Source organism: Phyllobates terribilis, unplaced genomic scaffold (genome assembly GCF_046119375.1).
Source record: "Phyllobates terribilis strain yellow unplaced genomic scaffold, ASM4611937v1 Scaffold_5__5_contigs__length_657084704, whole genome shotgun sequence".
Taxonomy (NCBI): Eukaryota; Metazoa; Chordata; class Amphibia; order Anura; family Dendrobatidae; genus Phyllobates; species Phyllobates terribilis.
In genome coordinates this window covers 71,906,581-71,919,999 of record NW_027362765.1, presented here as the reverse complement: position 1 = coordinate 71,919,999, position 13,419 = coordinate 71,906,581, and the positions used below count along the sequence as shown (strand labels likewise).

At 44.3% G+C, this 13,419-nt stretch overlaps 1 pseudogene; it reads right to left on the bottom strand.

Annotated features, from left to right (window-relative positions):
• The window catches only part of LOC141270768 (uncharacterized), a 153,781-nt pseudogene that overhangs the window by 59,600 nt on the left and 80,762 nt on the right, over positions 1–13,419 (bottom strand).

Sequence of the window (13,419 nt, the reverse complement as noted above, 5' to 3'; positions counted from 1 at the left end):
AGGAATGGGCACACCACAGTATAATCTATACATACTCAAGGTCAATGTGTGGATCCTGGCCTCTTCCAGCCGATAGGCAGTAACAGACGTGCCTGGACTAGGGAGCCTCAGAAGCGAGGTAGTCCCTGCTAGAGTCAGGTATTGGGAGCCGTGGAGTGAAGCAGGAGCTTCTCCACGAGAAAGTCCAGAGGCAGTTCCCCTAGGTCCGTGTCACATCGTAATTAGCACTGTGTGGGGATTGAGACTGTTTTACCATCTGTGAATGCCATGTTTTGCAACAAGTGTTGTACCTGTAATCTCGTTTCTAATGCCGTTCTGAACAAATAAACTGGACTGTTCTGTTTTTAAAGAACTGTGTCGTCTTTCATTTAAAGCACAGAAGATCTGCTCCCGTCTGAACCCAGGATGAAAGTGAGTAAAGACTTCCACAGCATACAGCCCAAAGTACAGCACACCACACACACACCCAGGGACAAACAAGTCCCCATATTACTGTAGCGGGCTGGGGTGATGAAGAAAACACTGAGACACTTGCCCATGACTACCACCCTGCCCCCCGAGTTGCCAACCCTCATCATCAACTACAAAAAATGTCTGACTGCTGTGCTTTCCAACAAGGGTTTTGCCACCAAGTATTAAGTGTTGTTTGCCAGAGGGATCAAATACTTATTTCTCACTGCAAAATAAATTATCTAAATTTATACAATGTGATTTTCTTGATTTTTTGGGGATATTCTATCTCTAAATGTTAAAATTAACCTACCCTTAAAATTATAGACTGTTCATGTCTTTGTCAGTGGGCAAACTTACACAAGGGATCAAATACTTATCCCCCCCCCCCCCCCGCCCTGTAAATCCTCTTGACAGATTTATTCCTATGTGGAGAGGGTTAAAGACCCTTATCAGTTTATATTCCCAGACCTTTTGATGTTTTTGTAATTTAAAGTTGCCTTTTAATATGACAACTTTCATATTGTTAATGTTGTGTTCTGGACCACAGTAATGTTTGGCCACCGGTACCTGGGTTTTTTTTTTTAGCGGTAATCGTGTGGCGATGAGACCTCATCCTTGCTCTTAGTTTCTGCCCTGTTTCTCCCACACAGAGACCCCCAATAGGATATATAGTGCACAGAATTAAGTACACCACATTGGAAGAGGAACATGTGAATGTCTTTGGTCTCTACATGGGTGCAGGTTTTGCAGCTCTTCACATTGCAAGGAAAAGTTCCTCTTGGTGTCTCTGAGGGCATTGAACATCGGATCATGATGTTTCTTAGATTTGGAGGTTGCCTGTAGCACAGCAAGGGAGGCTCTTTAAATATTGCTTTTAGCCGGTCATCTTTATGCAGGATGTGGTGAACTTTTTTAGCAGTTTTTCTCAGTTCCTCAAGCTGTGGGTTGTAGGTCACCATCAGAGGTACACGATTATGTTCCTCTTTTTCTCCGTACTGAAGTAATTGACTTCTAGGGATCCTCGTGGCTCTAATGATCTGGTTAACAATGCAAGTGGGGTGGTAGCCTTGGTTTAAAAATGTCTTTTCAAGATGGGTTAAGTTTTCATCCCTGTCAGTTGCACTGAAACAGATCCGATTATATCTAGGGGCCTGGCTGTAAACAATGGACTTTTTAATGTGTTTCGGGTGGAAGCTGTCCCATCTGAGGCATGTGGGACGTCAATTGGTTTCCGATACACTGATGTCTGGATTGAACCATTTTGAATATTTATGGTGGCATCCAGAAAGTTGATTTCCATTTTTGAGTGCTCCAATGTTAAGGTTATAGTAACATAGTAACATAGTCTTCCTTCAACCTTAAAAACTAAGTCCACCTAGTTCCACCCATAGACTAACATGTTGATCCAGAGGAAGGCAAAAAACCCCTTGTGGCAAACACTAAGCTCCACATTGGGGAAAAAAATTCCTTCTCGACTCCATACGACAATCAGACTAGTTCCCTGGATCAACGCCCTATCAAGGAATCTAGTATATATAACCTGTAATATTATACTTTTCAAGAAAGGCATCCATGCCCTTCTTAAATTTTAATAGTGAATCACTCATTACAACATCATGCGGCAGAGAGTTCCATAGTCTCACTGCTCTTACAGTAAAGAATCCCCGTCTGTGATTATGATTAAACCTTCTTTCCTCCAGATGTAGAAGATGCCCCCTTGTCCCCGTCTCTGGCCTCAGAGTAAAAAGATCAGTGGAAAGGTCTTTGTACTGTCCCCTCATATACTTGTACATAGTAATAACATCACCCCTAAGCCTTCTTTTTTCCACAGTAAATAACCCCAAGTGTAATAACCTGTCTTGGTATTGCAGACCCCCCAGTCCTCTAATAACCTTGGTCGCTCTTCTCTGCACCCGCTCTAGTTCAGCTATGTCTTTCTTATACACCGGAGACCAGAACTGTACACAGTATTCTAAGTGTGGTCACACTAATGACTTGTATAGAGGTAAAATTATGTTCTCCTCATGAGCATCTTTGCCTCTTTTAATGCATCCCATTATTTTATTTGCCTTTGCAGCAGCTGCCTGCCACTGCCACTAAACATGAGCTTGTCGTCCACCAATACACCCAGGTCTTTTTCAGTTACAGTTTTGCCCAGTGTTTTACAATTAAGCATATAATTATACATTTTATTTCCTCTGCCCAAGTGCATTACCTTACATTTGTCCCCATTATAGCTCATTTGCCATTTATCATCCCAAGCTTCTAGTTTACATAGATCCTCCTGTAATATAAAATTGTCCTCCTCTGTATTGATTACCCTGCAGAGTTTAGGGTCATCTGCAAATATTGAAATATTACTCTGTATGCCCCCTACAAGGTCATTAATAAATATGTTAAAAAGAAGGGGGCCCAATACTGACCCCTGTGGTACCCCCACTGTTAACTGAGACCCAGTCTGAGTGTTTTCCATTAATAACCACCCTTTGTTTCCTATCACTGAGCCAGTTCTTAACCCACATACATATATTTTCTCCTATTCCCATTGTTCTAATTTTATTTATCAACCTTTTGTGTGGAACCGTATCAAAAGCTTTTGAAAAGTCCATATACACAACATCCACTGCATTTCCTTAGTCCAGTCCAGAACTTGCCTCCTCATATGGTGTGATGAAATCTATTGAATTTGTCATGGAATTTTAGAAGTTCTTGTTCAGACTCAGTCCAGATTATTAAGATGTCATCAATGTAACGAAAATAGGCCAGGGGTTTGATTGAGCATGATGCTAGAAAGTTATTTTCCAGTTTTGCCATGAAAAGGTTGGCCTTTTGGGGTGCCATTTTGGTACCCATAGCAGTTCTATTGCGCTGCAGCTATAGCTCCTCGCCGAAAGTTATGTGTGAGGATAAATCTGGTGAGTCTTAATACAGATTCGGAAGGGATCCTATTATTATTATCTAACCTCACAGCAAGAGCTGGTACCGCTTGACCTCAGTGTCCAGCACCACCTTCTGCCCACCCCCTGCACACTCATTGGATGTTAGTTTCTGCTCCAGCATCATCACTGCAGAATTGGAAATAACAGAGCTGTGTCCTCATCTAGGGAAAGCAGCAGAATCACTGCACTCCACACCACATCCACAGTGGTGATAGTGCTTCATATGTCTCCACATCATACCTGACATGAGTACTGTGAAGTGAAAAGTCTATAGTGAGGTGTGTGTGCAAGAGTGTAACTATATATGTGTGTATATTTACATATATACCTCATAATACACTTCAGCTGCTGAAGAACTTTCGTAATATAGACAGTAGCTGCTGCCGAACCTCATAATACACATCTCTGCTGCTGCAAGACCTCATAATACATCTCAGCTGCTGCAGAAACTTATTATAGACACCTCAGCTGATGCAGAACCTCATAATACATCTTAGACCCCCTTCACATGTATGCCTGAAAGTGTGGCCCAGTCCATTTTTACCATCTGTGTGTACATGTGTTGTGGTTAATCTGCAGGTCAATGGTGCTATTAAGCTGCCTGATGCCCGCACTTAGCCAAATGCTGCGAGGAGAAAATGAACTTTATTTCCCCTGCAGCGTTCCGGTTTCAGTCACGGGGGCGGATCGGTTCAATCATGGCTGAGAATACAGTGCGGCGGCTGTAACTGCACCCCCGCACTGACACTCGCTCTGCATTGAGGCCGGCTGTCAGTCAGGGCTGGAGGCGCGGTTCCAGTCGCCACTCTGTATACTCAGAGCAGTGACTGATCATGTGGCGCCGCCTCCGTGACCGAAACCAGAACGCTGCGGGGAGAATAAAAATCATTTTCTTCCCGTACCGTTCGGCTCCTCTATACCATTTGTCAAAGGAGAAGAGCTGACACTCTGGCCAGCTGCCTCTATGCAAATTGCCGTACACAGGAAAGGTGGCAAGCTCAGTTGTCCATTCTAATTACCATAAGAATGTATTTCCTAGTGGCACAGGCCTGTGATAAATATACACCTGGGTGAGGAGGATGCAGCTCCTAGCTTCAAAAGAATTCTCTCTCACCCCTATTTGCTCAACAGAAATCTGCAGTCTAGACGGCACCGACACGAAAAATTGAATATCGGAATTTCTATACTTCCGATAATAATGGGACACATTTTTAGTGGCAAGGACAGCTAAGGAACAATAAGCATATTTTTCTGGATCTGTGAGCCCTTCCGGTGAGCTATAATGCAAAAGTACCAAAATAACAGACCGCAGCTATACCATGTGTAGTCTCTAAAGAAAGGTAAATTCGTAATAAAAAATATGGTATCACTTGCGGACTTCTGCAATGAACCAGCGAGAAGTTATCGTAGAAGTTAGATATTTTAATAAAACCATGAAGGATGGAGCCCACCCCACGTGGGCTGGTCCTCCCTTCTTCTAGCTATAGATTGATCTATCCTCATGCCGGGAGGTGTATAATAAATAAATTATGAGGGTAGATCAATCTACAGCTAGAAGAAGGGAGGACCAGCCCACGTGGTATATATACATAGTACAGACCAAAGGTTTTAACACACCTTCTTGTTTAAAGATTTTTCTGTATTTTCATGACTATGAAAATTGTACATTTCACACTGAAGACATCAAAACTATGAATTAACACATGTGGAATTATATACTTAACAAAAAAGTGTGAAACAACTGAAAATATGTCATATTCTAGGTTCTTCAAAGTAGCCACCTTTTGCTTTGATGACTGCTTTGCACACTCTTGGCATTCTCTTGATGAGCTTCAAGAGGTAGTCACCGGAAATGGTCTTCCAACAATCTTGAAGGAGTTCCCAGAGATGATTAGCACTTGTTGGCCCTTTTGACTTCACTCTGCGGTCCAGCTCACCCCAAACCATCTCGATTGGGTTCAGGTCTGGTGACTGTGGAGGCCAGGTCGTCTGGCGTAGCACCCCATCACTCTCCCCCTTGGTCAAATAGCCCTTACCCAGCCTGGAGGTGTGTTTGGAGTCATTGTCCTGTTGAAAAATAAATGATGGTCCAACTAAACGCAAGCCGGATGGAATAGCATGCCGCTGCAAGATGCTGTGGTAACCATGCTGGTTCAGTATGCCTTCAATTTTGAATAAATCCCCAACATTGTCACCAGCAAAGCACCCCCACACCATCACACCTCCTCCTCCATGCTTCACGGTGGAAACCAGGCATGTAGAGTCCATCCGTTCACCTTTTCTGCATCGCACAAAGACACGGTGGTTGAAACCAAAGATCTCAAATTTGGACTCATCAGACCAAAGCACAGATTTCCACTGGTCTAATGTCCATTCCTTGTGTTCCTTAGCCCAAAGAAGTCTCTTCTGCTTGTTGCCTGTCCTTAGCAGTGGTTTCCTAGCAGCTATTTTACCATGAAGGCCTGCTGCACAAAGTCTCCTCTTAACAGTTGTTGTGGAGAGGTGTCTGCTGCTAGAACTCTGTGTGGCATTGACCTGGTCTCTAATCTGAGCTGCTGTTAACCTGCGATTTCTGAGGCTGGTGACTCGGATAAACTTATCCTCAGAAGCAGAGGTGACTCTTGGTCTTCCTTTCCTGGGGCGGTCCTCATGTGAGCCAGTTTCTTTGTAGCGCTTGATGGTTTTTGCAACTGCACTTGGGGACACTTTCAAAGTTTGCCCAATTTTTCACAATGACTGACCTCTTCATTTCTTAAAGTAATGATGGCCACTCGTTTTTCTTTACTTAGCTGCTTTTTTCTTGCCATAATACAAATTCTAACAGTCTATTCAGTAGGACTATCAGCTGTGTATCCACCAGACTTCTGCACAACACAACCGATGGTCCCAACCCCATTTATAAGGCAATAAATCCCACTTACTAAACCTGACAGGGCACACCTGTGAAGTGAAAACCATTTCCGGTGACTACCTCTTGAAGCTCATCAAGAGAATGCCAAGAGTGTGCAAAGCAGTCATCAAAGCAAAAGGTGGCTACTTTGAAGAACCTAGAATATAAGACATATTTTCAGTTGTTTCACACTTTTGTGTTAAGTATATAATTCCACGTGTTAATTCATAGTTTTGATGCCTTCAGTGTGAATGTACAATTTTCATAGTCATGAAAATACAGAAAAATCTTTAAGTGAGGTGTGTCCAAACTTTTGGTCTGTACTGTATATATATATAAAAATTATATATTCTATAAGCAAGGAGTCCCGTTCGATAATGGTCAAATCAATTGTAGCGCCTCCCCTCCACTTAAACCTGAATCGTCTGTGCGATCTGTATAGTAAGTTCTTCTTTAATCCCATTTACTTTGTGTAACTGTATATTCTGTACTGTATTGTCTCCTTTAGTATAACCTTTTGTATATTTTTCATAAACACTGCCTCCCTTTTGGATTAAATATAAAATGTAATAGTTCTGGTTTCTTTTGCTCTGTAATCGTTCCCTCCCCCGAAGCCATACACTACCAGAAAGCAGGCGTCCGATCAGGCCTGTATTGTATTTCAAATCTGATCGGTGGTGGCAGCGCATAATATTAAATTGGGTTATCGTGAGGCTATCAGTGATAGTACGAGGGCATATACACATATTCCATGTATTGGAAGGTGGTGTGTATGCCGTACGCTCACTGCTAGCTTGCTGATAATTACTTAGTGAGAACAGCCTGCAGCCTCCTATATTGATCGTCGGCCAATCGTGCAATTGTCCGGACGATAGGGGGCAGCAGACAGCTGTTCGCTCAAGAGATCACAGTGGGTGGTCTCTGTGAGTAATCAGGATCGTGTGAATCCTTGACAAATTGGTGGCAGTGGTGGGATATTGTGTGATCCCCCGGTGTCGTTCCTGACATCACCTACAGTGCCTACAAGTAGTATTCAACCCCCTGCAGATTTAGCTGGTTGACACATGCGGAATTAACTTGGCATTGTGACATTTGTACTGTAGATCAGCCTGGAAGTGGGAAATGCACTGCAGAAATTTTTTTTTTTCTTTCTTTTTTTTTTAAAACGTTAAAAGTTAATTCAGAGTGTCATTTATTATTCAACCCCTCAAACCACAAGAATTGTGTTTGGTCCCCCTAAAGTATTAAGAAGTAGTTCAGGCACCAAGAATAATGAGCTTCACATGTGTGGATTAAAGATCTCTTTTGCCAGCCTTTTCTGACTATTTAAGACCCTCCCCAAACTTGTGAACAGCACTCAGACATGGTCAACATGGGAAAGACAAAGGAGCATTCCAAGGCCATCAGAGACAAGATCGTGGAGGGTCACAAGGCTGGCAAGGGGTACAAAACCCTTTCCAAGGAGTTGGGCCTACCTGTCTCCACTGTTGGGAGCATCATCCGTAAGTGGAAGGCTTATGGAACTACTGTTAGCCTTCCACGGCCTGGACAGCCTTTGAAGGTGTCCTCCCGTGCCGAGGCCAGGCTTGTCCGAAGAGTCAAGGCTAACCCAAGGACAACAAGGAAGGAGCTCCGGGAAGATCTCATGGCACTGGGGACATTGGTTTCAGTCAATACCATAAGTAACGTACTCCACCGCAATGGTCTCCGTTCCAGACGAGCCCGTAAGGTACCTTTACTTTCAAAGCGTCATGTCAAGGCTCGTCAACAGTTTGCTCATGATCACTTGGAGGACTCTGAGACAGACTGGTTCAAGGTTCTATGGTCTGATGAGACCAAGATCGAGATCTTTGGGGCCAACCACACACGTGACGTTTGGAGACTGGATGGCACTGCATACGACCCCAAGAATACCATCCCTACAGTCAAGCATGGTGGTGGCAGCATCATGCTGTGGGGCTGTTTCTCAGCCAAGGGGCCTGGCCATCTGGTCCGCATCCATGGGAAGATGGATAGCACGGCCTACCTGGAGATTTTGGCCAAGAACTTCCGCTCCTCCATCAAGGATCTTAAGATGGGTCGTAATTTCATCTTCCAACAAGACAACGACCCAAAGCACACAGCCAAGAAAACCAAGGCCTGGTTCAAGAGGGAAAAAGTCAAGGTGTTGGAGTGGCCTATTCAGTCTCCTGACCTTAACCCAATTGAAAACTTGTGGAAGGAGCTCAAGAATAAAGTCCACATGAGATACCCAAAGAACCTAGATAACTTGGAGAAGATCTGCATGGAGGAGTGGGCCAAGATAACTCCACAGACCTGTGCCGGCCTGATCAGGTCTTATAAAAGACGATTATTAGCTGTAATTGCAAACAAGGGTTATTCCACAAAATAGGGGTTGTATAATAATTGACCCACACTTTTATGTTTAAAATTTAATAAAATTCAACTAAGCAACATAACTTTTTGGTTTGTAAGATTTATGCTTCTGTTCATAAAACCTACTCTCGTTTGCAGTTTGAAGGCTCTAACTTATTTGCATCTTATCAAACCAGCTAAATCTGCAGGGGGTTGAATACTACTTGTAGGCACTGTATTAAGCCTTTTCCTTTCTGGGGTTTCATGACAGCACTGGGTGTTTGGCACCTAGTTACATGAGACTGTCATGTGACCCAAATGTCCTGACAGGAACTTCAGACTTTCCTGAGATTTCCCTACTGTTCCAGGTTTCATCTTTATTCTTCACCATTCAATTCAGCAGTCTGTCTCTGGTAACAGCTGATTAGACTGGTTCTTTCTATCAGTTGAGTCATTCCCCTGCTGCCTCGTTTGCACTGTGTACTGCACTGGAGGCTGGAGCAGGAGGAAGGGGAGGGTCTGGCAGAGACTGGGGGTGGTGTCGGTTATGACATCACTGACTAGACTCTGCCAGACAGGAAAACTCTTGTCGGGGTTTCACCAGCTCCTCCAGAATCAGGTGTGAGGCTGGTCACATGGCATGTTTGTATCTAGGAAAGGGAGCAGAATGCTGACAGGGAATAAATTACAAACTGTCAGCATTTTGCAGCCTAGGTACACACAGATTATACTTAATGCCCGGACAACCCCTTTAAGGCTAAATGAATGTCACAAGTAAACAGCAGTGCAGCATGAGGCAGAATAGAGGAACGACCTGATGCGGGGTGAAACCGCACGGTGAGTGGAGAGGTGCTGAGGAAACATGCGAGTCACTCCAATGACAGTCCTCCCCCCTGACCCTTTTAGCCCTCTCCTTTCTTGGCCAGACCTTCCAGGAGGAACCTCTCGAGGATGGCAGGGACTTTGATGTTCCGAACGGACTCCCAAGACCTCTCTTCGGGACCAAAACCCCTTCAGTAAAACAAATAGAAGGTCTTTCCCCGTACCTTCTTATAGTCCAAAACGTCCTTTACATTGAATATGTCCAAAGAGCTTCCAGAAACTGACATAGGGGCAGGAATATGGACCTTGGAGAACTGATTCAGGACAACCAGTTTCAAGAGCGACACGTGAAAGGCATTAGAGTTCCGAAGATTGGGCGGCATCTGAAGCTTTTAAGACACCGGGTTGATTTGCCGGAGAATCCTGAATGGTCCAAGATACTGAGGAGCAACCTTTTACAAAGGCACCTTCAGCTGAATATTCTGAGAGGATAACCAGACCTTATCTCCATGGTGATAGTGAAGTGAAGAACTTCTCCTCTTGTCTGCATGTGTCTTCCTCCGGGAAACGGCCTTAAGGAGGGGGGGACTAGGTTTGTTGCCAGATCTGAAGGAAGTCACCAAAATAGGAATCAGCAGCTGGTACCCCGGAGGTAGCAAACATAGGAGAGGGTACTTGAGGATGCTAGGAGTATACCACAAAGAATGGAGATGCTCCAGAAGACTCATTAACATGGTTATTGTAGAAAAATTCTACACATGGGAGTAACTGCACCCAGTCATCCTGATGGGCAGAGATGAAGTGGCGAAGATAGTTCTTGGGGATCCGATTTATCCATTCTACTTGCCCATTAGTCTGCAGATGGTACACGGAGGAGAAGTCTAGCTGGAAATTCAGCAGCTTTGCAGAGGGCTCTCTAAAAAACTTAGAAGTGAACTGCACTCCACGCTCCAAGATTATGTGGAGAGGAAGACCCTGGGGACGAAATACAGTCTGAGAGAACTGCGTGGTGCGCTTAGGAGTGAAGGGAAGACTGGCCAGCGGTATGATATAAGCCATGCTAGAGAACCGGTCCACCACAACCAAGATAATATTGCAACCTATGGACAAGGGCAGATCCATGATGAAATCCATAGCGATATGTTGCCAAGGAGCAAAAGGAACCAGCAGAGGCTGGAGGATACCAGCAGGCTTATCCCTGGAAGACTTGTTTCTGGAATACTGTGAACAAGCGGTCACGAAATCCTCTGGACAACCTTGACCATCAAGGGCCACCAGATAAGGTGAGCAATCAGCTCGGTGGACCTACGTATGCCCATAAGACCAGCAAACTTGGATCCTGTCCCAGGGACAGAATCTTCTCTCTTCTACCAGAGGGGACAAAGGTCTTGCTTGGCGGAATGTCTTTAAAAAGGACAGGGGTTGCCTCAATATTCCTGACAGGGTTGATGATGTGCTGAAGCTCTTCCATGGAATCAGTTACATTAAAGGATCAAGACAGGGAATCTGCCTTAACATTCTTCTCCGCTGGACGGAAGTGCAATTTGAAGTCAAAATGAGCGGAAAAGAGTGCCCATCTGGCTTGGAGAGGATTCAAACGCTGGGTGGATTGCAGGAAGATCAGATGCTTATGGTCCATGTAAATTATTACCGGAGAGCTGGCACTCACCAGCAGATGCCTCCACTCCTCAAGTGCCATATTGATAGCCAGAAGTTTGTGATCCCCAATAGAGTAATTTTGCTCAGACAGCAAAAACTGTTTGGAGAAAACGCAAGAAACAGACTTACCCGAAGAAGTTCTTTGCAGAAACACTACCCCGGCACTGACGGTTGAGGCATCTACCTCCAAGAGAAACTGCTTGTTGGGATCAAGGTGATTCAGCAGAGGAGCACTCGCAAAGGCCTCTTTCAAATGCTGGTAGGCAGACACTGCTAACTCAGGCCAGTCTCTGGCATTGGCCCCCTTCTTGGTTAAAGCAGAGATAGGTGCCATAAGAGACGAAAAGTGAAGGATAAATTGCCTCTAAAATTTGGCGAAACCTATGAAGTGCTGGATGGCACGCAGACCTTGATGAATGGCCAGGATGGAACAGCAGAAACCTTCTCTGGATCCATTTTGAGACCTTGGTTAGAGACAATTTGGCAGAGGAAAGGCAAGGAGGTTTTTTCAAAGAGACATTTAGACAATTTGCAAACAAGTTATTCTCCCAGAGGCACTGCAGAACTTGACAGACATATTCTCTGTGGGAAGGAAGATCAGGAGAGAATATAAGGATATCATCCTAATAAACAACCACAGGAACATAGAGGAGGTCCCGCAAGAAGATATCATTAATTAACACATGAAACACGGCGGGTACTTTACACAACCCGAAGGGCATGACGAGATAGTGACCTTCACAGGAATTAAAGGCTGTCTTCCATTTGTCACGCTTACAGATACGAATCAAGTTGTAAGCCCCAATTTGGAGAAGATTTTAGCTTCCTGGATTATGTCAAAAAGCTCAGATATCAAAGGAAAGGGATACTTGTTCTTAATCATGATTTTGTTAAGACCTCGATAGTCCATACAAGGGTGTGGGGAACCATCCTTCTTGGTCACGAAGAAAAACCGGCACCAGAAGAAAGGAGGACTTACGGATGAATCCCTTGGCTAAAGTCTCTTGGATGTATTCAGACATGGCACAGGTCTCAGGTACAGATAGGGCTACACTCGGCCTCAGGGAGGAGTGCTAGGTAGGAGGTCAACTGGGCAGTCATAAAGCTTGTGGGGTGGCAGGACCTCAGCCTTCTTTTCACAGAAGGCGTCTGCAAAGGCATAATAATCAACAGGCAACATGGTAAGGTTCGAAAAGATAGGAGGTGGAATCTTCAGCGTGACCTTGGCTAAGCAGTCGGAAGCACAGTGCGATCTCCAATGAAGTACCTGACCAGAGAACCAGTCATGAAGATGCTGCCATGGTAGACCCAGGAGTACAGAGTTCACCAATCTGGACAGCACATAGCAGATCTTCTCGGTATGCAATGCACCGATCCGCAGCGTAACTGGCAGTATAGTGAATCAAATGGGTTGAGCCAGGAGTTGTCCATCAATGGAGGCAACAGTCAGAGGATGATCCAGCCATTGTGTAGGGTGCTGAAGTCAACGGATCCAGATAGATGAAGTTGCCTGCGGTGCCGGAATCCAGATTGGCAACGATGGAGAGGGACCTCTTCTGCCAACTTCAGACATTAGTCTTGGAGAGCAATTACTCTCACCTAGGGTCGTCTTTCTCTCTCAATATATCCAGTGTAAAAATTGACCAGCATCTTGGTATATGGATACATCTACAAAAAAACTCAAAATCTGCTTTAAAATGTGCTCATCTGAGACATGATGAAATCATGCTGTTTCTTGTTGCATCAAAGCAATACATGAGGTGCATGTACAGGTGTCTCTCACAAAATTAGAATATCATCAAAAAGTTAATTTACTTCAGTTCTTCAATATAAAAAGTGAAACTCATATTATATAGAGTCATTACAAACAGAGTGATCTATTTCAAGTGTTTATTTCTGTTAATGCTGATGATTATGGCTTACAGCCAATGAAAACACAAAAGCCATCTCAGTAAATAAGAATAATTAACAAAAAACACCTGCAAAGGCTTCCTACATGTTTAAATAGGGCCCTTAGTCTGTTTCAGTAGGCTCCACAATCATGGGGAAGACTGCTGACTTGACAAATGTCAAGAAGGCAGTAATTGACACACTCCACAAGGAGGGTAAGGCACAAAAGGTCATTGCTAAAGAAGCTGGCTGTTCACAGAGTGCAGTATCCAGGCATATTAATGGAAAGTTGAGTGGAAGGAAAAAGTGTGATAGAAAAAGGTGCACAAGCAACCGGCATAACCGCAGCCTTGAAAGGATTGTTAAGAAAAGGCCATTCAAACATTTGGGGGAGATTCACAAGGAGTGATT